Genomic DNA, 21,305 nt, shown 5'->3' on the forward strand with positions numbered 1-21,305 from the left:
GTAATACTGCAAGAGCAACAGGCTCAGGTTCTTGGATTGGAGCTATCTTAGTTCAAATCTCTAATCTGTTGCTCACTGTGTGAGGCCAAGTAATGCTCAGTCTCCTGAACATTCTATTCTCTAAGGATGACAATATTGATTATAAAGTTTCCCTGAGCATTAAAGAAAACAATAGAGAATAAATGACTTTCAATTTATTATTAGATATGATATATGATCATCAACTGGTTAAGAATAAACAATTTAGGTATATGCCTAATACGGAATTCATTCAAAAAGGAGATAAGACCCTCACTTAATGTTAAATTTTACAAAAATAACCAAAAACAAACAAACAAACAAACAAACAAACAAAAACAGATCAAGTATTTGGTGATTCTGATCTTTGCTTTTTTGTTTTTGTTTTGTTGGGGGGGCACACCCATCGACGCTCAGGGGTTACTCCTGGCTCTGCACTCAGAAATCACTCCTAGCAGACTCAGGGGACCATATGGGTTGCCAGGATCTGAACTCAGGTCTGTCCTGGGTTGGCCCCGTACAAGGCAAATGCACTACTGCTGTGCTATCTCTCCAGCCTAGTAATTTTGATCTTAAAATTTTCCTATTTGGTAGCTAATAGAAGTTACTAGTCTGCTTAGATTTCAAGTATCTCTACAACCCTTGAAAAAATTCTTCCCCTTGTACTGACAAAACTAATAAACTCAAGACTCCCCTCTACTATTTCTATGGATTTATGGAACTAAAGTTATTTTTCCTCTTCAAACTAGCTCTTTAGAGTAAAATGCATACACTGAATGTCCCTATTAGGGAGGATGACATCTAATTCAGAGACCTCTTAGACAGGATAACCAATCAACAAGTGTGTACCCCATCCTGGCTACTGGTGCCCATAAGTAACCAAGGCTACAGACTACTCAAAACTGCATGCCTTCTCCCTGACTGGTCAAAGTGCTGTCAATGTCTTTCACAGCGTCCAATCATACTGCATTAACTTCATTCAGGCCTTCCTTAATTCATTCAATGAAACTAATCTGGTTCCTTCACCAACAGTTTTTGCTCTTTATTTTTTTCCTAGTCACTGGCCATCTGATTTCCAAGATGAGAAATATTCCTGTCCTTAGCTTCACTTTGGCCAACAGGAAAGAAAGTTGGCCTCACTCTGGGGAGTAAGGCCTCCAGGGGTTGATGCTTCTTGTATAGCCAGATCTGTTGCCATTCATCTTTGCAGTATCAGTTGTCTCTGAAATGGCCTGTTTATTTTAGATTCTTTCTCTCCTTTCCCTTCTCATACATCTTTCTCTTGAAATCTTCACCTTTTAAGGGAAAATGTTCACAGAAGAGGAATTTAAATGTCAGATCAGGTCCATCTTGCCAGACAACTGCAAACTGCCCTAAAGATTAAAGGCAAAAAGGAGGCATTGAAGGAGAAAGAGAAAGAAGAAAAGATGAAACCCATGGCTGAATATTTTCCAGTGCCCTTTAGGGTACAAGGCCACCCTGCCCATATGCTGGAGTGAGTCTGACAGTGGCAACTCAATTTAAAGGCATACTTTTCCTTAGAGCAGCAACTGCTCTTCTTACCATCCCAAGAGTACTGTTTTGGGGTTGACCTGCACAACAGAGACTCCAAAGTAATAGTACAGCAGGTAGGGCACTTGCTTTTTATGCTACTGAGTTAAATCCCTGGCATCCCATATGACCTACCCCCCCCCCAATGAGTTCTGCCACAAATGATTTCTGAAAGCAGAGCCAAGAGTAGTCCCTGAGCTTTGCCAGGTACAGCCTCAAAAAATAAAACAAACCAACAAAGAGACCTTTATATCGATGTTTACTGTTGGGGATAGACAAGTTAAAATCAAGATGTATGGCAAAGAATGTGCCCTGAATCATGCTTTCTTCTTTCAAACCAAAGGTCACTTGGTTCCAACTTCCACATACCTCCCACCCCCAACCCATAAGCCATTGTACCAATATGAGATTTAGGCACCAGCCATAATCTCTCTCTCTTTATATATATATATACATATATATATATATATATATATATATCTTATATATAAATATATATATATATCTTATAAGGAGCTGCTGGCCAGAATCCACTGTTTCTCTGAGCTATGCAAATTTGATACTCCAAATGCACCCAAACAGGGGACTCACATTTTAGTTTCCTAACTGCTATTCACCTGAAGAGTACTGGTGAAAATGTGACAAAGAAGTGGACAGTCTGCAGATTTGAAAAGCAAATGGATGGGAATTTCATTTGTCCCAATGAGTCTACTCCTCCTAACTTATGGTCTGGGGAGGTGGCAAAAGTTGTGGTGGGGTGTAGTTGGAAGCATCTGGACTCCCCTTCTCCTCAGAACCATGGGGTCAAAGCACTCCAAGGAGTTGAAAAGGTATTATACTCTGTACTGTGCATGATAAGGCAGCCAGGATCAAGGGCGAGTGGAATTATTTTGTCTCTACCTAAAAGAATGTCCAAGGTGATTTTAGTTTTGTTGGGAAAGGAAGGTATTTGCTTCCCCAATTTGGTGAGAGAGACACTGCAATGAGGGCATTTCCATGTTTTCTTCTTTTTTCTTTTTTAACTACACTTACAGCATTGCATGATTCTCCCATATTTCTGGCCTCCTACTTGCTCCTTCCCAAGATCCTGATCCCCAGGTGCACTTGAGCACTTTTGGCTGAGAATCCTAGACATCTGAAAATAGGAGGGACTCTAGGCACATCAGAAACAGAGAAAGCAGGGTGAGAGTGAAAGGAAGAGAGAGAAGAAGGGGAGGGAGAAAGAAAAGTAGGGAGGAAAGGGAGAGTAGTAGTGTGAAAGGAAGAGAAAAAGAGAGTGGAGAACCGAGTGAGGGTAGGGGGAAGAGAAGAGAGAGATATGAAGGGAGAGGGAGGAAAGAGGAAGAAGCTGACAGGATAACAGACTTTCCTTTTAAGGCAAGAAGCAAAGGTATCTTGATTAGAACCACATTCTGCTTTAGTCTGATTTCAAATTCTCACAACAAAATAAGAAATTGAAGTTAGGGGATACATATTATTCCTTCACAAGGATGGGTGGATAAAAATGAATGATGGGATTAAATGCAAACCCAGTATCATTACTTCAGCCAAAAGTTGCTCTGACCTTGAAAAATAAGTAGTATTACAGACACTCAATGCCATTAATCTTCTCTTCTCCATGTCACTTTCTCGATAGACACTACTTTCTATTCCGCTATTTATCCAATATCCTTTCCAAAGACCTGCTAAGCTAAAGATTGGGTTAGTTCAACCCCTTATTTACTGTACATTATCCCCAGCTCAATTTTATTGATCCGATTTCCACTTAAAAAGCATAATACATATATTTAAAGGACTATGAAATGCAGGTAGAAAGATACAAATGGTAAAAACTTTTATTAAAAAGAAAAGCTCCCAAGAACCCACCGTCTGCCTTTAAAAAGTCAATTTGTCAGTGTTTCTTACATCAGTTGATTCCAATTAAGCCCTCCCCCATAAAATCCCTAACCCTCATAAAAGCATGGATGACTTCAAGCTTTGCTTCTGTTGCCCTATTATCATTTTATTATCATCCCTTCTTTTTTTCTAAAGGAAGTAAATTTTATTTCAAAAAAATTTACTTAAAGATATGTGAAGGGGTAGAAAGAGAGAAAGTGTCTGTATAATGGGGAGAATCCAGATTTCTTCAGCCTGAAACAAGCCTAAACGCTCTCCTAAATTCCTGAGTTTCCCTGGAGGGGTTTCAGTGGTCCTTTGCTCCAAACTGATCACTCTTCTGACAAGGAAAATCCCAGTAGAGCCTAGTGGAGGGCCACAGGACCTTGAGTGGGCAGATCTAGTAAAGAAAAAGAGTTAAGAGAAAGAAAAAAAAAATCCAAATGCAGTTCTCTCCTGGGCTCTGGACGTCCAGCCCAGAGGTCGTGCAGAACGCAAGGCACAATGTCCAGCTCTACTAGGCCAGACTTTTCCTTCCAGGCTGGAGCCAGTCTGCAAAGAGCAAGTCCGTGACGTCAGAGGAGGGGTGGCCAGGATAGGGGGCGAAGGGGAGAAGAGGCCAGCAGGGAAAAGAGGGCAGTGGGGCCCAGAAGCCTGGCTGGCAGGGAATTGTAAGCGCCAGCGGGCACTGCTGTTGCATCGGGTAGGGAAACCCAGACCAGGAGACTTAACCGCACCATTTAGGGGGTTCCTTTAGCGCCCACCTACGTATGCACACACGCCCCCGTCTCTCGGGGTGGGGGCTCAGAGCGACTGGGCCATAAGTCTCGGTCTCAGAGACTGTTTGCAGAGACCAAAGGGCAGCGGGCAGGGCAGGGGGGATGCTCTGCTGTCACAAGAATCTGGTGTGACCGAGCAAGCTCTGCCTCCTCCCACGGCTGCTGCATGCACAGAAAGTTGTGCATTAGACTAGGTTTGTCTGGATCGGGCCTGAGCGCTCCTCAACCACACAAAGCCGCAAAGGAACCTCAGAGGTTCAGAACCCAGAAGAAGCGACGCTGAAAGGAGGAGCAAGGCAGAGTCTGGGAGGGTGCTTCCAGGGGTCCCCTGCAGGAATAGGCATCCAGACGGCGAAGAGCTCCGTGCAAAAGACCCGAGCACCACCCACCTCCCCCCTCTCCTGATTGCAACACCCCCCACTCCCCAAATCTCTCTCCCCAATCCAGGGCGCTGTACCTCCGCCGCCCCACCTCTTGTTCAGGCGCGGGATCGAGGCGATCGATTGGAGACGGTCACTCACCAGGAGGCCGAGCAACCTGCACGGGGCAACCGGGGAGGCCGGGATGGCTGCAGATCAGGGTCGCGATCGTGCGGGACGGGCTTTCCCGCAAAGGCTCCCGATGGTGGGGCGCACAGCTGGGCGGGCCTAGCGTGGACCTGGGCGAGGTTTGTGGGAGTTTCCGCCCACTTCCTTCCTCCGGGCACCCAAGGGGGCGGCGCTAGGCCGCAGACTGCGCTTCTTTGTGTTGCTGGTCCACTAGGCTCGGAATTGCTACAGACCCCTGGCCCGCAAGGCCCAAGGCCAGACGTCTTATTGTAGACAGGAATTTCCCCTGGAGAGTAGCAACCGACTCGGACACCCCGGAATACCCCAGGATTCTTGATTGCAAGAGCCAAGAGTCCCTGGGGGCGGGACGTGCATATATTGTTCACGGGAAATACAAATTGCAGGAATTGTTGCATTAGGTTAAAGAGTACCGTTCGGTGGAAATAAGTTTATCCTGAGGAATAGTGGCGGGAGACAACTTTTTATAGTGCTCTGCAATATTATTTGTTACTTTATTGATTTGGGGCCACACCCAGCTCTACACTCGGGAATCACTCCTGGAGGGCTTAGGGACCCTATGGGATCCCAGGGATGGAACCTGAGTCGTCTGCGTGCAAGGCAAGAGTACCTCACTGTGCTATCGCTCAGGCTCTAAGAGCTCAGGCTCATAAGAATGTGTTATGAACAAATCAGGGCTAACTATAAAGTTTATCCTTCCTTCAGTGTCCACCCCAAGGCTTATTTCTTTCCTCTATTTCTTCCTGATAACCAGTTGACAGCAGTTCCTTCTACGGTGGAATGCCATGGTCCTTCCTACAAGTGTGGTCCATTTCCAAGGATAGTAGTTTGGATCTCAGACTGTCCATTTCTAGGCCCTCTGGTGACAGTTTGGATCTGACTGTCACCAGAGGGCCTAGATTCAGATCTAGGCTACACTCTATGATATGGGCTGAGTTACTCTGAAAACCTTACCTAAAACCTCTCTGTGTCTGTCTTATTACCTGTAAAATGGGGAGGATAAAATGAGAACCTGTATTACATATTTATCCCAGGGGAAGTCAATCCACGTAAAGTCTTAGATCAATGTCTGGGACACAGTAAAACTTTATTGAACAAAATAACTTTATTGAACAAAACTTGTTGAACAAAATAAATATTTAGGCTCCTCTAAGACTCAATAATTCGAGTTTGGAAAAATTAGATGCCTTTTTAGTTTTGACTCTGGTTTGGGTCCAAATACAACACAGCTTATTTATTTTCCCCATCTCACTTCAGACTCTTTTCTCCCCTCTCAATCCTGAGTGGGATACATGGGTATTGAGTTCAGGGTAGGGACCCCACAGAGGAGATTTGGAGAAGGGAAGCAAAACCTAAACCCAGGACCCTTCAAGGACCACTGAAGGGTCCTTGATCTTCTCTAGGGCTCAGGGTTTTCTGCTACGGTGTGAAATGGCAGGAATAAAACAGTTAGAAAGTATGATACCATGTTGTACACACACAAATACAATTCGAAACATGTGTTGCATGTATGTTAATTATTAGTTATAGTATATATATATATATATATATATATATATATATACACACACACACACACACAGGAAGAGTACAACCTAGTTTACCTCTGAGAATAAGGGTGAGAGTTTATGTGTCATGCGTTACTTCTTAGAACACAATCACACACAGATAAGAGAGGGTCAGAGAAAGATGAAGCAAAGGAGATTAAAATAACACTGAGAAATGAACCTGTTCCCTTTTGTATGTAGTTTGAACTACTCGGTCCTGAAACACGTCTTCAAGGACCAGAAAATGTCTAGGAGATAGCAGACTTCTGAGACTAAGTTAGGTTCCTTGAGAGGGAGGAAACGCAACAGGGAAGAGCCGAGAGTGGGGTAAAGGCTGAGACAGGCATGCAGAAGGGAAGGAACACTGGGAAAGGAAGACCTTTGAGACCTCTGCCTCTGTTGGCTTGGATTCCTTTGGCCCCAAACCCCACATTATTTTTGCAGCCTTCCTGAAGGCTCCTTCTTGGGATACAGCAGGCCCTCCCATTCCGCTGCAGGATTGCTGGCCCCAGTCAACTTTGGCTTTCCAAAACCATCTCTGGACCAGATTCGCCCTTTGTCCACACCAGCTACTTAGGAGGGGGTAGGGACTCCTCCACTCTGCAGAGATAAACAAAGAGCCTGGGCCATAGCCTGGGGACTTGAAAATTGGGGGAGGCGATGCTGGGAGGTGCTTGAGTGCCTCTGGAGCTGGTGAGAGATGCAGCAGCAGATAGGAGTGGAACCACGGAGCTGTGCGCGGGGAGCTGATTGGCAGTTGCAGGGGCCTGGGGTGGAGGCTGAGTGAGGGGACCCGCTCTCAAAACACAGAGGCCCAGCAGGCCAGTTGCAGCCAAGGGGCCTAGATCTCAAATCCTGGATGTAAACTTTCTGGCTAGGAATGTGTTAGGAAAACAAATGAGTGAGAGAAGTAGAATGTCAATCTTGAATACAGCTGGGGCTGGGGAGGGTGATGGGGAGGGAGATTGGGGACATTGGTGATGGGAATGTTACACAGGTGAAGGGGAGTGTTCTTTTTTATGACTGAAACCCAACTACAATCATGTTAATATTCAAGGTGCTTAAATAAAGATAATATTAAAAAAGAAAAAGAAAAGGTTGATAGTAACAGTTTTCTTTTTCTTTTTTTCTTTCTTTTTTTTTTTTTTTTTGGTTTTTGGGCCACACCCGGCGGTGATCAGGGGTTACTCCTGGCTGTCTGCTGAGAAATAGCTCCTGGCAGGCTCGGGAGGCCACATGGGACACCGGGCAGGGTTCAACAGTTTTCTTAATCCAATGTGATACACAACTATTGCACAGATGAGTTAATTCAAGTCAAACTTTACATTTTTATATATATAAATAAATATATAATTCTTCAAGTTAGACTACATTTATATATTATATATATTTGTATATAAATATATATTTATATATGCATTTTACATATACTTTTTATATTTATATAAAATAAACATTTATGCTCATATACATTTTATAAGATATTATTATATATAACTATATATATATATATATATATATATATATATATATATATATATATGGGAGGTTGGGACACACCTAGAGCAGCTCAGGCTTAACTTATGACAGTGCTCATGGGACTGTGTGATGCCAAGGATCAAACTTAGATTCTCCATGTGCAAGGCAAGTGCTTTCATTCATTCTTTTTTAACAGGCATTCAACCTAGTCCTATGACTGGGAGTTTGTGATTGTATGAAAAACGCTTACAATATGTCTGAATAGTTATAAAACATAAACTAGAATGGAAGACATATTCAACTAATTCAGAAAGGAAAGGCTTGCTTGGTATTTTCTCTACCACCATACACTTCATTAACATTTTAATAGTTGTATTATTATTTCATGGTAAAAATAGATTTAATTCACTAAAAAAGGATAAAATTTTTCTGCTCAAACAGTTGGGAGTTTTTCCTCCATAATTATGACTTCTCCAATGCGTGACTTTTTTTTTTAACAATTTTCTTTTTAATTTTAACACGGTTTCCAATACTGTTAACTATCAAGTTTCCTAAATTTTGGTCCTACTTTTGACTTATTGTTTTGATGAGGCATGTTATCTAATACTTGCCTGTTTGCCTTTTATTTTATTTATTTGCCTTTTATTTAAACATTGTAATTACAAAGTTGTTCATGACTGTTTCAGTTTTACAACACACACCACCATTCCCCTATGAACATTTCCTGCCACCACTGTCCTAGTTGTCCTCCCATCTCCCCCTTCGCACACCCCCCCAATCAGCCCCTATCTGCGTGCCTTTTTGTTGTCCTTGTTTTTTGTTTAAAGTTCACACCCAGCAATGATCAGGGATTACTCCGGACTCTCCACTCATAATCAGTTACCAGACTGGGATTTTACTGGAATGTGGATTCTGTGCTAAGGGAACTATGTCACAATTTTACCATGTCTTGGATTTTAAGTGAGCTTTGTCTTTTGGGGTGGGGGCACACCTGGCAATTCTCGGTTGCTGGTAGGGGGTGGAGTGGGGGCAGGAATGGTTCTATGGGATGCCTGAGATCTGGTCCTGGTCAATCTCCTGTAAAGCAAGGGCCCTATCTACAGTACTTATCTCTTCAATCACTTAACTTGAGAGTTTCGTTACAATTCCCCAAACCAGAATAAGCATAGATCAAGAGCAGTGTTTTATTCTTTCGACTATTATGCACTCTATGTGTTCACAACCAAGTGTTTCTGTTGATACATGCATGGGTTGATAAGGTAGATAAATGTGGGGGGTGAGATTATCCTAGCATCATACCTCCATATAGAAGACAAAGTCTCGATTTCCCAGATGGAAAACCAATACAAGAAGTAAGGTGTTTGCCTTATCTGTAGCTGACCCCTAGTTTAGATTCCCAGCATAGGATCATGATTTCCTAAGCACAGAACCAGGAATAGCCTATAAGTACCCTGGGGTGTGGCCTACATTCCTCCAAGATCACAATTTTCTTTAAGTTTTCATTTCTTTTTTTAAATGCTCTTTTAATTTCCTCTCCCTAAATATGTTGCTCTATTTTTACATTGCACCAAATTTCGGCTAGCACTATGTTTTTTGTCTCAAATGCTACATTAATTTAATGCTACATAATTTAATGTTATTTATTCTTATTTACCTTTTTTTTACTGAGGTACCAGTATTTACAACATGGTTTAATTAATTTTTCATGCATACATCATACCAACATCACATCCACAACCAGAGTGCCCACTTTCTTCTATCACTGCTAATTTTAAATCCTAATTCCTTCCTTATTTCTACTTCCCCTGGAGTTTCTCTTTATAGTTTCTGCCCTAAGTAACAGAAACTGCTTTGAAGTCTTAAATAACTTTTGATCTACTTCTATAACTATTCAGAAACATAAGAATGAAAGATCAATTTACTAAAAACTCATACTTCAAACAGTATACAATTCTTGTCATATCCTAAAGTTCTTTATAGTTATCTTTAGTGAAAAATGTATGATCCCTTTTTATCTTTTTACTTCTTTATCATGAAAAAATAACATATTTGGTGATCTAAAGAGGTGGGGAAGGTTGACCAGTAGGACTATTTCCCTCATTATTAATAATACTCAGTAGTAATACTCAGATTACTCCCAGTTATACTCAGATCCAGGTAGTTGAGACATGGTAATTTGGGAGGTGACCAGGTCCATAGCTGGTGTTGCTGGGTAAGCACCGATAGGAATCAAATTTGGGACCTCTCACATGGCAGGGATGCATACAACCACAGTCTCATCCTTAGATTTTTTACTTATATATTTTAAATGTCAAAAAATAATTTTCAAATGAAAAAAAATGAGACTATGCAGGAATGCTGCTTTCAGTTATAGAGACTAGCAGAAATTCATGCTTGGAGGTCAGAGTGATAGATAGTACCATGGGTAGAGTGCTTGCCTGCAAATGGTTGACCCAGGTTCATTCCCCTGCATACTAGATGAGTCCCTGAGCCTACAAGAAGTGATCTCTGAGCACAGACCCAGGAGTGAACCCTGAGCACTGCTGGTTGTGGCTCAAGCTACACTTCTCCCCACTCCACCCCCAAATGATAAAAGCATCCTTATGTCAGCAGTTGAGCTGTTGAAATAATCAAAGTAGCACCATCTATAATAGATCTAAAGTCTACAATAGAACTTGCCCCCCCTATTTTCACTTCTAGTGCCACCTGGCACCCACTCTTCTAATAAAACAGCTTAAAATGCTACTTTCAGACCTACAAATATGAGAATTTATTACCAAAATATCTGCTTCAAAGGAAATGTATATCAAAATTTAATATAATACTAAATACTCTAGGATATTAAAACTAAATGGCAAAGTTGAGAAAAAAATAGGTGACTAAAGACAATGAAGACCATTATTTGTTTTTCTTTCCTCAAAGGACATGAACTCTTTCTTTATAGTTTTTACCTTTTAGGGCATTTTCCAGTTTACTGAGGTTAAGCCAAAAGCTATTATTAGTAGTAGTGGAGTTCAGGATTAGCAAATCAATTGGAATTGAAAGGGTAAAAAATTTAATTAAGAATTTTAATTTTAATTAAGAAATTTCTAAGAGGGTCAGATCAATAGCACAGCAGGTAGCAAGCAGACCCAGGTTTGATTCTTGACATACCACATGGTTCCCCCCCAAGCCTGCCAGGAGTGATTTCTGAGCACATAGCCAGGAGTAGCCTCGAGTGTACTCTGAGTGTCACCTAAAATCAAAAACAAAACACATACAAAAAAATTTCCAAGAGGTCAATCTAAAAATCTATACACAAATTCCCCTTACATTGAAGATTGAGGCCTATGCCATGTATGTATAGGCAGAGACTCTCAAACTTGCAGACAAGAGTGGCTAAAGAACTAAAGAACTGAGTGATCCTTTCAATAGCAGTTCTTTTAGGGGTTTGAGGGCTGGAGGCGAGAAGCCAAGTCTTATCCAAAACAAATGATTATTATGAACACACTTTACATTCGGTTGAAACAGGAGAAAAGCAATAGAGATGCATAATATTGATAAAGAGGAAAGGTCTATGCTATTGGATCAAAGAAAAATCAAACAGAAAAACGACTATTTCAAAGGCAGTTTAAAACTAACCTTTGAGGGTCAGTGAGGTAGCTCATTGGTTTGAGTCATATGTTTTGCCTATTGGAGGCCCAGGCATGGGGCACTGCCTCATCTCCTCATCTCATCTACCAAAAGTAATCACCATGGAACTAGGAGTAGCTTCTGAGTACTGTCAGGCATGAACCTCCAAATAAACAAAAACCTCCAAATCAACAAAACCTAATCTTCCAAAGCTTTATTCCTCACTCCCCTCACAATTATCAGTCAAAAAAACTTCCCAGTCACTTTTCATTTGTGATGTACTACATTCAATTAAACTTTAGAGATTAAAACTCAGGTTTATGTTGTCAAGAGTAATAGCAATAGACTCCATGGGTAATTCATATATTTAATTTCTATAGTGGGTAGGAGTGATAGCACAACAGTAGGGTATTTGCCTTGCATGCGGCCAACCTAAGACAAACCCGGGTTAGATTCCAGGTGTCGCATATGGTCCTCTGAGCCTGCCAGGAGTTATTTCTGAGCACAGAGCCAGGAGTAACCCCTAAGCACTGCTGAATGTGGCCCCAAAACAAACAAACAAACAAAAATCCTCAAAAACAAAACATCAATTAGCAGTAAGTTCAAATATAGGAGAAATAAATTTGGAGGATTGCTGTATAGGAAAAATGTATCATAAGTGTGAAAATGGAATCATGGAATTAAAACAATGATTGAAATTTAGGAATTCAATCTTTAGCTTCAATAGCATATTTGATGGAAATGCACTGTCATTTACATTTGTCATTTGAGAAACATGATGCTCAAAAAGTATAGAAAGATAATGGATGTAAAACATGGTTATGACATGTAAGTTCAGAATCCCAGAAAAGGAGAAACAAAAGAAGCATATTAATAATTAGTAACTGAAAATTCCCTGAACTAGGTTAAAGAAGCATCAACATTTAGACATAAATATACATTACCAAGTAAGATAATACCAAAAAAAAAATGATATCAAAGTATATCATAGTCAAACTGCCAAAAACAAATTCAGAGGAAATATAAAAATCTAAGAGAGTTCTAAGATACTTCCTATTCAAAGAATGGTAATAAAACAAACTTTTCAAATAATGATGGAAACCAAAACACAAATGAAATGTCTTTTTTTCTTAAAAAAAAAAAAAAAGGAAAAAATTTAGATAAAATCTGTCACCCTGAAAATCTGTGTGCAGTAAATGATTCATTTTAAAGTTAAGACAAAATAAAGACAGTTTTAGATTAGTAAATATTGAAAAAATTTCTTGTCAACACAGAATAAGAATTATGAAAAAGGATTATTTAGAATTAAGGAAATATTCCTAAATTAACACACAAAATGGTAGCAAAGAAAAATTAGATACATGATCAGCTGTAATGTAAACTAATCTTAACTTTTCAAATAAAATCATGTGAGATATAGAAGAATACAAGAGAAAAATAAACAAGAAAAAGGTAACTATGAGATGGCGGTAATGATGATAAATTATTTTCAAATTATTGCATTGTTTAAATATTACCCTATTCCTGATACTAAAAATAGATGACAACATAAGAAAATAACAGGCAGATATATCTGATAAAAAATGGTGCAAAAAGGGGCCGGAGAGATAGCATGGAGGTAAGGCATTTGCCTTTCATGCAGGAGGTCACTGGTTCGAATCCCGGCACCCCATATGGTCCCCCGTGTCTGCCAGGAGCAATTTCTGAGCCTGGAGCCAGGAATAACCCCTGAGCACTGCCGGGCGTGACCCAAAAACCAAAAAAAAAAAAATGGTGCAAAAATGTTCAATTAAATATTTACAAATGAAATGCAACAGTACATTTAGAGAGTCATTATTCATGCTCAAGTGGGATTTATTCAATGTCAGGAAATTTCAACATATCACAACTAATAAAATAAAATATAAAAATCATATTATTATTCCAGCAGATAAAAATCAGAAAAATGCAACATCCGATATGACAGAATCTCAACAAACTGAATATAAAAAGAATGTATTTCAATATAATAAAATCAATATATGAAATGTTCACAGACCACAGCTAACATTTTACTCAATGGTAAAAAATGAAAAGATACTCCTTTGTGGGCTGAAGAGATGCAGTGGGTATGTATTGGTTTTTGCCTTGCATATAGCCATGGTACATTCTCCATGGCACCCCATAAGACACCCTGAGCCCATCAGGAGTGTTCCCTAAGCATAGAGCCAGGAGTAAGTCACTGGGTGTGGCCACAAAACAAAACAAAACAAAAATAAAAGGTATTCTCAGATCAGGGAGTAGACAAAGATGCCTACTCTAACATTCTTATTTAATATATTTGATTTAATAAATGATATAAAATACTAAGCATGTGAAAAAATATGAAAAAGCAACATAATAAATTTAAGGCAAATGTAAAGATATTCTGTCCTTATGGATTGAAAGAATTAACTAATAATGATAAAAATGTTCATACTACCTGTGAACACAAAGCATAATACATAATGCATAATACATAAGCATATACATTATGCATCTGTATCAAAATTCAGGTAACATTTTCACAATATAAACAAACTTTAAATTCAAATGTAACAACCAAAGAACTTAAATAGACAAAGCAATCTTCTGTGAAAAAAATCAGTGCATTAAAGACATAATCATAATCAAGGAGCTGAAACTGTGAAGTTCTTAGAAGGAAAAAACACTCCTTGACATTGGTTTGGGAAGAAACTGGATAAGTCCACATAATGCAGAAGCAAAACAAGCAAAACCAAACAAGTAGAAATACATCAAACTGAAAAAGTGTCTACACAGCAAAGGAAGCAATAGAGTGAAGGGGACAACCTATGATATGAGAAAGATATCTACAACTCATATCTTCAAATAAAAGCTTAAGCACAAAGAAAGACGCTATCCTAGGTGACACCCTAGGTTCAGTGCAAAGACCAAGATCACCAACCACAGAAGATGGATTAAAATGACACTGAGGTAACAGAACCTCTAGAACCACAAAGACTGACTTCATCATAAGTCCCACCTCAGGATCCCTCAATTCATGGGAGGACTGCCCTGGTTTGTCTCTAAGGAGGCGAGATTGGGGAACAGGTGACTGGGCTGGTAGAGCAGTTCACATGATCTGTGATGGTCATTCATTGAAAATGTACCTCATTATATCTGCTTTTGCTTTTCTTGGGCAGCCCTGTCAGCCAACCCACCAGCTGTTAAGCAGTTTACAAGTAAATGCAATTTTTTTGTTGTGGGGTTTTGGTTTTTTTATATTTTATATTACATTTTGTTTAAAGTCCTATGAATGTATATGTGTGATTAAAATGGCTTTTTCTGTTTGAAAAAAAAATAAAAACCATTACAAAAAAAAAAGCTTAATATAAAAACGTTATTGTAAGAAACTCAATAGCAAGAAAACAAATAACACAATTGAAAATAAAAGTCTTACTGAAGATTTCTCAAAAGAAAAAGAAAATCCAGAGAATATACAAAAAAAAAAGAGGATACAAACTGGCCAGTAGATAAATAAAATGATACTCGGACTAATTAGTTATTGGGGAAATACAAATAAAAATCATAGGATATCTAAACACCTGTTAGGACTGTTTAAAAAAAGACAAAAGATGCAAGTGGTGAAGATATGAGGAAAGAAAACTGTGATTGAGTTAGTGTTGTCATCATAGAAAACGGTCAAGAGTTGCTTCAAAATTCTTAAAAAAGCATCATAGAATCCAGCGATTCTACTTCAGGTTATGTTTTAAAAATAAAATCAGTTAGGGCCGGAAAGACAACATGGAGGTAGGGCATTTTCCTTGCAGGCAGAAGGACAGTGGTTCAAATCTAGGCATCCCATATGGTCCCCCTAGCCTGCCAGGAGCGATTTCTAAGTGTAGAGCCAGGAGTAACCCCTGGGCGCTGCCGGGTGTGACCCAAAAACCAAAAAAAAAAAAAAAAAAAAAAAAATCAGTATCTGGAAGTTGCTACATTGCCATGTCCGTTGCAGCATTACACATGTAATCAAGATAGGATGGGGTACAGGGGAAATATATTAAGTAATAGAGCACATGCCTCTCTTGCTCTGAGTTCAATCCTGGGTAATGCTTGTGCCCAGGGTGTGGCTCTGGGTGTGGTTCTGGTGACCCCTGAGTACCACTCACTGAGCTGAGTATACCATAACACTAGACGAAACACTGGGAACAGTCCCACCAAAAGGGAGAAAGGAGAGGGAAGGAATTTGAATGTCTATGAAAATGATAAAAGGATAAAGAAATCACACACATACACAGACACATTTTAGTCAATTATAGCTCAATAAATGTTATGACTTGTGTCAGATAATTTAATAAAGTGTTAAAATCTCTAAAGTATTCTTAAACTATATTAACCTCCAACTAACAGTAGTAAAATAGGGAAAGAAAAACAAAAACATAAGAGAAAAGACTGATAAGTTTAGCAGACCAGGCCATATGACAGTATAGTAGGTGGGTTGAATGCTCATCTTGCATATGGCTAATATGAGTTTGATCCCTGACACTACATTTGGTCCCACAAACCCTACACTCCTGAGTGCAAAGTCAGAAGAAATCCCTGAGTGCCTCTGGATATGCCCTCCAAAGCAAAACAACAACAACAAAACCCAAAACAAGACAGATTATAAAGCTAGCTTTAAAGGAACTGGAATCATATATTCTCTGACTACATTATAAATTGGACAACATTTACTGCAATATATAATAAAATAATTTTTGGGTGAGTGAATAGAAATTAAAATACACAGTACTGGGGCTGGCGAGGTGGCGCTAGAGGTAAGGAGACTGCCTTACAAGCACTAGCCAAGGAAGGACCTAGGTTTGATCCCCCGGCGTCCCATATGGTACCCCCAAGCCAGGGGCAATTTCTGAGCACTTAGCCAGGAGTAACCCCTGAGCATCAAATGGATGTGGCCCCCCCCAAAAAAAGTACACAGTACTAAAAAAATTCATGACTCCACTCAGAAACCCAAGTAGGAATTATAAATGCTTAAAAACTATATATATTTTTTGGTTTATGGGCCACATCCAGCGGTGCTCAGGGGTTACTCCTGGCTCTATGGTCAGAAACACTCCTGGCAGACTCGGGGAACCATATAGGATGCCAGGGATCAAACCCGGCCCTGTCCCAGGTCGGCAGAATGCAAGGCAAACACCCTACCACTGTGCTATCACTCCAGCCCCTATAAATGCTTAGAAACTTTAATAACAAAAAAATTCATATCAAACTTGTGAGCTATAAAGGCACAGTTTATAAAATAATAATTTGTTTTGGAAGAAAAGTTTAAAATGAATGAACTAAGCATATAATTTAGGAGATTAGTAAATAACTAACCCAAATTTAAAGAAAGCAAAAAGTAAAAAAAAAACATAAACTTAAAAATTAGTTTTAAAAAAGTTTATATAGGAAAATAAGCTAAATTACTCTTTAGAAAATTAGTGTTTAAAATTAGTTTAAAGAAGTTTATATAGAGAAATAAGATAAAATTAATCTTTAGAAAAACAATTACTCCAAAGTACAAGTTAAAAATAAATGCTGGTAAATTGAATTGAAACTACTTGTGCTAAGAAACAGACATATACGGTGTGTGTATGGTGGTGGTAGTGATGGGGAAGCTAAGCCTAATTGAAAGAAGGTATTTGCACTATATGCCACTGACAATGAATGTTAAAAAAAAAAAAAAAGACAACTTAGTAATGGGGCCAGAAAAATAGCACAGAGGTAGGGCATTTGCCTTGCATGCAGCCAGATCCAGAACAGACGGTGGTTATTTCTGGCATCCCATATGCCTCCCCCCATGCCTGTCAGGGGCGATTTCTGAGCACAGAGCTAGGAGTTATCCTTGAGTGGCCTCCAGGTGTGACCCAAAACAAACAAAAAACAAACAAGAAAAACAACTTTGTAATGTGTCAGTAAGAAAAAATAGAATATCTAATAGAAAATAATGAAAGAGAGAAAGCAGAATTTCAGTGTAATAATAGTTCATTGATCTAAGAAAAGATAGTGCACTTCAGTAGTTATCAGAGAAAAGTTAACTAAAATCACAAAGGAATGTTATTTCATGCCCAACAGACTGGCTAAAAATGAAATTTGAGAAGACCGTGTATGACAAGTATGTTAGGCAATAGGAGCTGTCATCTGTCTCTGCAAGGAATAAAAACTGGCTCAGCACTTTCCAAACAGCTTGAGGGAAAAAACGTCCAATCAAGTTTAACACAAATTGGATAGTCTGGTAATTGTACACACGGGAATGGTCTGTGCTTGTGAACCAGGGACATGTCCAAAAATTGTTCTAATATTAACACCACCTGTTAATATTGTTTGTTGTGGGAAGCCTTTAAAATGTCCCCAATCATCCTTGACCCCTGATATTCAAACTCATGTAACCTCTTCCAACTGAGTGTAGACTGGAATGAATGATACTTTTTTATGATGATAGCAAAAGTAATGGAATGTCACTTTGGAGACATGGTTGTTAAAAGAAAAAGTCCTATTTTTCCTTTTCTCTATGGTACATTTTGTTCTGGCTACCACATTGTAAAAAGATCCATATGGCAAAGAATCAGTCTGTTCAGCCAAAGGCTCCTAAGAGGGCAGAGGACAGAGCAGGTAGAGCACTTACTTGCCTTTCCTGCGGCTGACCTGGGTTCAATCCCTGGCATCCCATATAGTCCCCTGAGCACCTCCAGGAGTAATTCCTCAGTGCAGAGCTGGAGCACTTCTAGATGTGGGCCCCAAAGAAAATCCAAACCAAAACTATACCTAATCAATAACCCCCCCTCAAAGGTCATGTAAATGGGCTTGGAAGCCTCTATATCCCCTGAGAAGACTATCATCCAATTATAGTTCCAGTCAATATCTTGCTTACTGCCGATGAAGGATACTGAATGACAAACACCAACTAGCTGCCCCAGAACTTCTGACTACAGAAACTGTTAGTTGACAGGAATCCTTTGTCCTTTGGGTGCTAAGTGTTGGGGTGCTATTCGTTACATGCTAATAGATAACTACTACATCTCCAAAACTAGCAACAACCCAATGTCTACAGCAGCAGAATAAATCATAGCAGATTCTTACCATACATACACAGTGAAAATAAAAAAATACTATCAAAGGTTCCAGTCATACATTAGAACACCTTAGATATGAAAGTGAAAAACAAAGAAAGCCAATGCATAACAAGTTTTTGGAATATGCCAAAAAATGTAAAGCCAATACATAACATATTCTTAGAAGACACATAAAAATGGCCAAGGCAAGACAAGGAGGTATACAGAAATAGGGAGAGAGGTTTCTGTCAGGATGAGAAGGATGTGATTAGAACTGTTAGGGTCTTTCTGAAATACTGCAACATTCTACTTCTGGATCTAGTCATAAGGAGAATTATTCTTTGTATACCTTTTAGATGTTTTATTCTTAATCAACCATTGCTAAGTTATTAATAAATATATGGTATGCTATCATTCAAATATTTATTAATATAACAAAATAATCTAGAGCAAAATAGTAAAGGTATTAAAATAAGTTCAACTTGACACATAGTTTAGGACATAAAAGGTAGGGTGAGTGGAGGAATGGATAGGTGAGTGGATAAGTGAAAGAGTGGGTGAATAAAAGGGGGTGTTCTTTACATGACTGAAACCTAATCACATCATATTTGTAATCAAGATGTTTAAATAAAGATATTATAAAAATTAATAAAAAAATAAAAATAAAAAAATAAAAAAGAAAGAGTGGGTGAATGGATGAATGGGTGGGTGGATAGGTGAAAGGGAAGATGAATGGATGGGTGGTTGGATGGATGGGTGGATAGATGGATGGATGGATGGATGGATGGATGGATGGATGGATGGATGGATGGATGGATGGATAGATGGATGGATGGATGGATAAGTGGGTGTGTGGGATAGTAGATGATAGGTGAGCGGATAGGAGGATAGGTAGATGGATCGGTGAAAGGATGGGTGTTTGGGTGGTTGGGTGGGTAGATGGATAAATGGTTGGATGGATGGATGGATGGATGGATGGATGGATGGATGGATGGATGGATGGATGGATGGATGGGTGGGTGGGTGGGTAGGTGGGTGGGTGGATAGATGGATAGATGGATGGATGGATGGATGGGTGGGTGGGTGGGTGGATGGATGGGTGGGTGGATAGGTGGATGATGGGTGAGCAGTGGATAGATAGGTGGATGGGTGGATAGTGAAAGGGTGGGTGATTGGATGGGTGGGTGGGTGGGTGGGTGGATAGGTGGGTGGATGGGTGAGCAGATAGGTGGATAGATGGATAGGTGGATGGATGAATGGATGGATGCATGCATACATGGATAGATGGATGGATGAAAAGTTGGGTGACTGGATGGATGGGTGGGGTAGATGGGTGAGCAGATAGGAGGATAGGTGGAAGGCTAGATAGATGGAAGTTTGGATAGATGAATGGATGGTGATTGGATGAGTGAATAGGTGGATGGATTGATGGATGGGTGGTGGGTGGATAGATGGATGAGTGAGTGGATAGGTGGATGGATGGATGGATGGATGGATGGATGGATGGATGGATGGGTGGATGGATGGGTGGGTGGACGAGTGAGTGTGTGGGTGGATAGATGGATGGGTGGTTGGAGTGGATGGATGGATGGACGAATCGAAGTTCTACCTCGCGTGTCTAGTTACACTTGCATTTCCCTAGACAAAAAGTTCCCATAATGATGAGACATGGAAAATTTTTTTTCCTGCACTTTAGACCTCGGTGCTCCAAAGTAGAAGGACCTAACACAGCTGCCAGCAATGCTCAGGGATAGTTCCTTGCAGGATAGTTCTCATCCAGTACTTAGGCTTCAGGCCAAATACATTCCAAAGTAAATGTCCTGGCCAGGCCCAAATCTCCACACCCAGCACACTGGAAGTCCAGCCTCCTCACAGACACCCTAGGGCCCCTTGAGCTTGTGAGGACGTTAGCCGACTCCACACACCCTCCCCCCCAATAAATCATGAGCACATCCCTAGAGAGAGAGAGGATCTAGCCTCCGGGTTCTTTTCTGCTAAAATATGAATGGCCTTGGCATTTATGTTTATTTATAAGAAAAATAAATACATTTAAAAGGTAGGTGGACGAGCCAGACGGAATAACAAAGCGGGGAGAAGATGCAGGGACCGAGCTTCAGTGAATCCTCAAGGAAATTGGGCTAATCAGCAGGCCCCCCCCAACCCCCAAGTGTCACCGGGAGCCCCTGGGTAGGGGTGGGGGATACTCTAGCTCCCGAATCCACTAACCCTCCCCCCCCCCAGGTAGACGCCCTTCCCTGGCACGGGCACCTAGCCCTCTCTTCGCCCCCCATCCGGGGACGCTGCCAGGTCCCGGCAGGCCCCCACTCACCGTGCTCCTAGCTCCTCCCTGCTCGCGGCTTCGAGGGGACAGAGAGGCCGACTCCAGTGGGAAACAAGTGCTCCTAATGGGGAGAAGCTTCTCTGGGGAACAGGGACCGGACCCGAGATAGTGGAGATAGTCGTGGCGGGGCGGGGGCCTCTCAGGAGCTGATTGGCTGCCGCAGCGGCGGGGGCGGTGCTGGGGTCATCTCGGAAGCTTATTGGCTGCCGCAGCGGCGGGGGCGGGGCCAGGCCTTCAGCCGGGGACCAGTAGGCCCCGCTTTGTGTCAGTTTCAGCCGGAGATGCTGCAGCTGTAAATTCAGGTTAGAGAACCAAGCCCTGCTTGCCTGCATGCATGCCTGCATACATGCACCGCAGTGCTTGAGAAAGAAATCTAGAAGGCCATTTCTGAACAAGGGAGTGGCACACATAATACTTTCAATATAAAACAATATGCAGTTAATTCCCTCAATCCTTAAATGATGAGC

General features: G+C 40.6%; 1 protein-coding gene across 3 annotated transcripts in view; it reads right to left on the minus strand.

Annotated features, from left to right (window-relative positions):
* TCAF1 (TRPM8 channel associated factor 1) overlaps positions 1-20,931 on the minus strand; it is a 68,068-nt gene extending 47,137 nt beyond the window's left edge. Inside the window, exon 1 of one of the 3 annotated variants that reach the window (XM_049774311.1) lies at positions 20,827-20,931. The gene's annotated coding sequence lies outside the window, so the exon portion shown is untranslated. Of the gene's footprint in view, positions 1-4,694; positions 5,010-20,826 lie in introns of those variants that run through there. The other 2 variants (XM_049774310.1, XM_049774312.1) reach the window with 2 other exon arrangements.
* Between the last annotated feature and the right edge of the window lie 374 nt (positions 20,932-21,305).

The sequence above is a fragment of the Suncus etruscus genome, chromosome 1 (assembly GCF_024139225.1).
Source record: "Suncus etruscus isolate mSunEtr1 chromosome 1, mSunEtr1.pri.cur, whole genome shotgun sequence".
NCBI lineage: Eukaryota > Metazoa > Chordata > Mammalia > Eulipotyphla > Soricidae > Suncus > Suncus etruscus.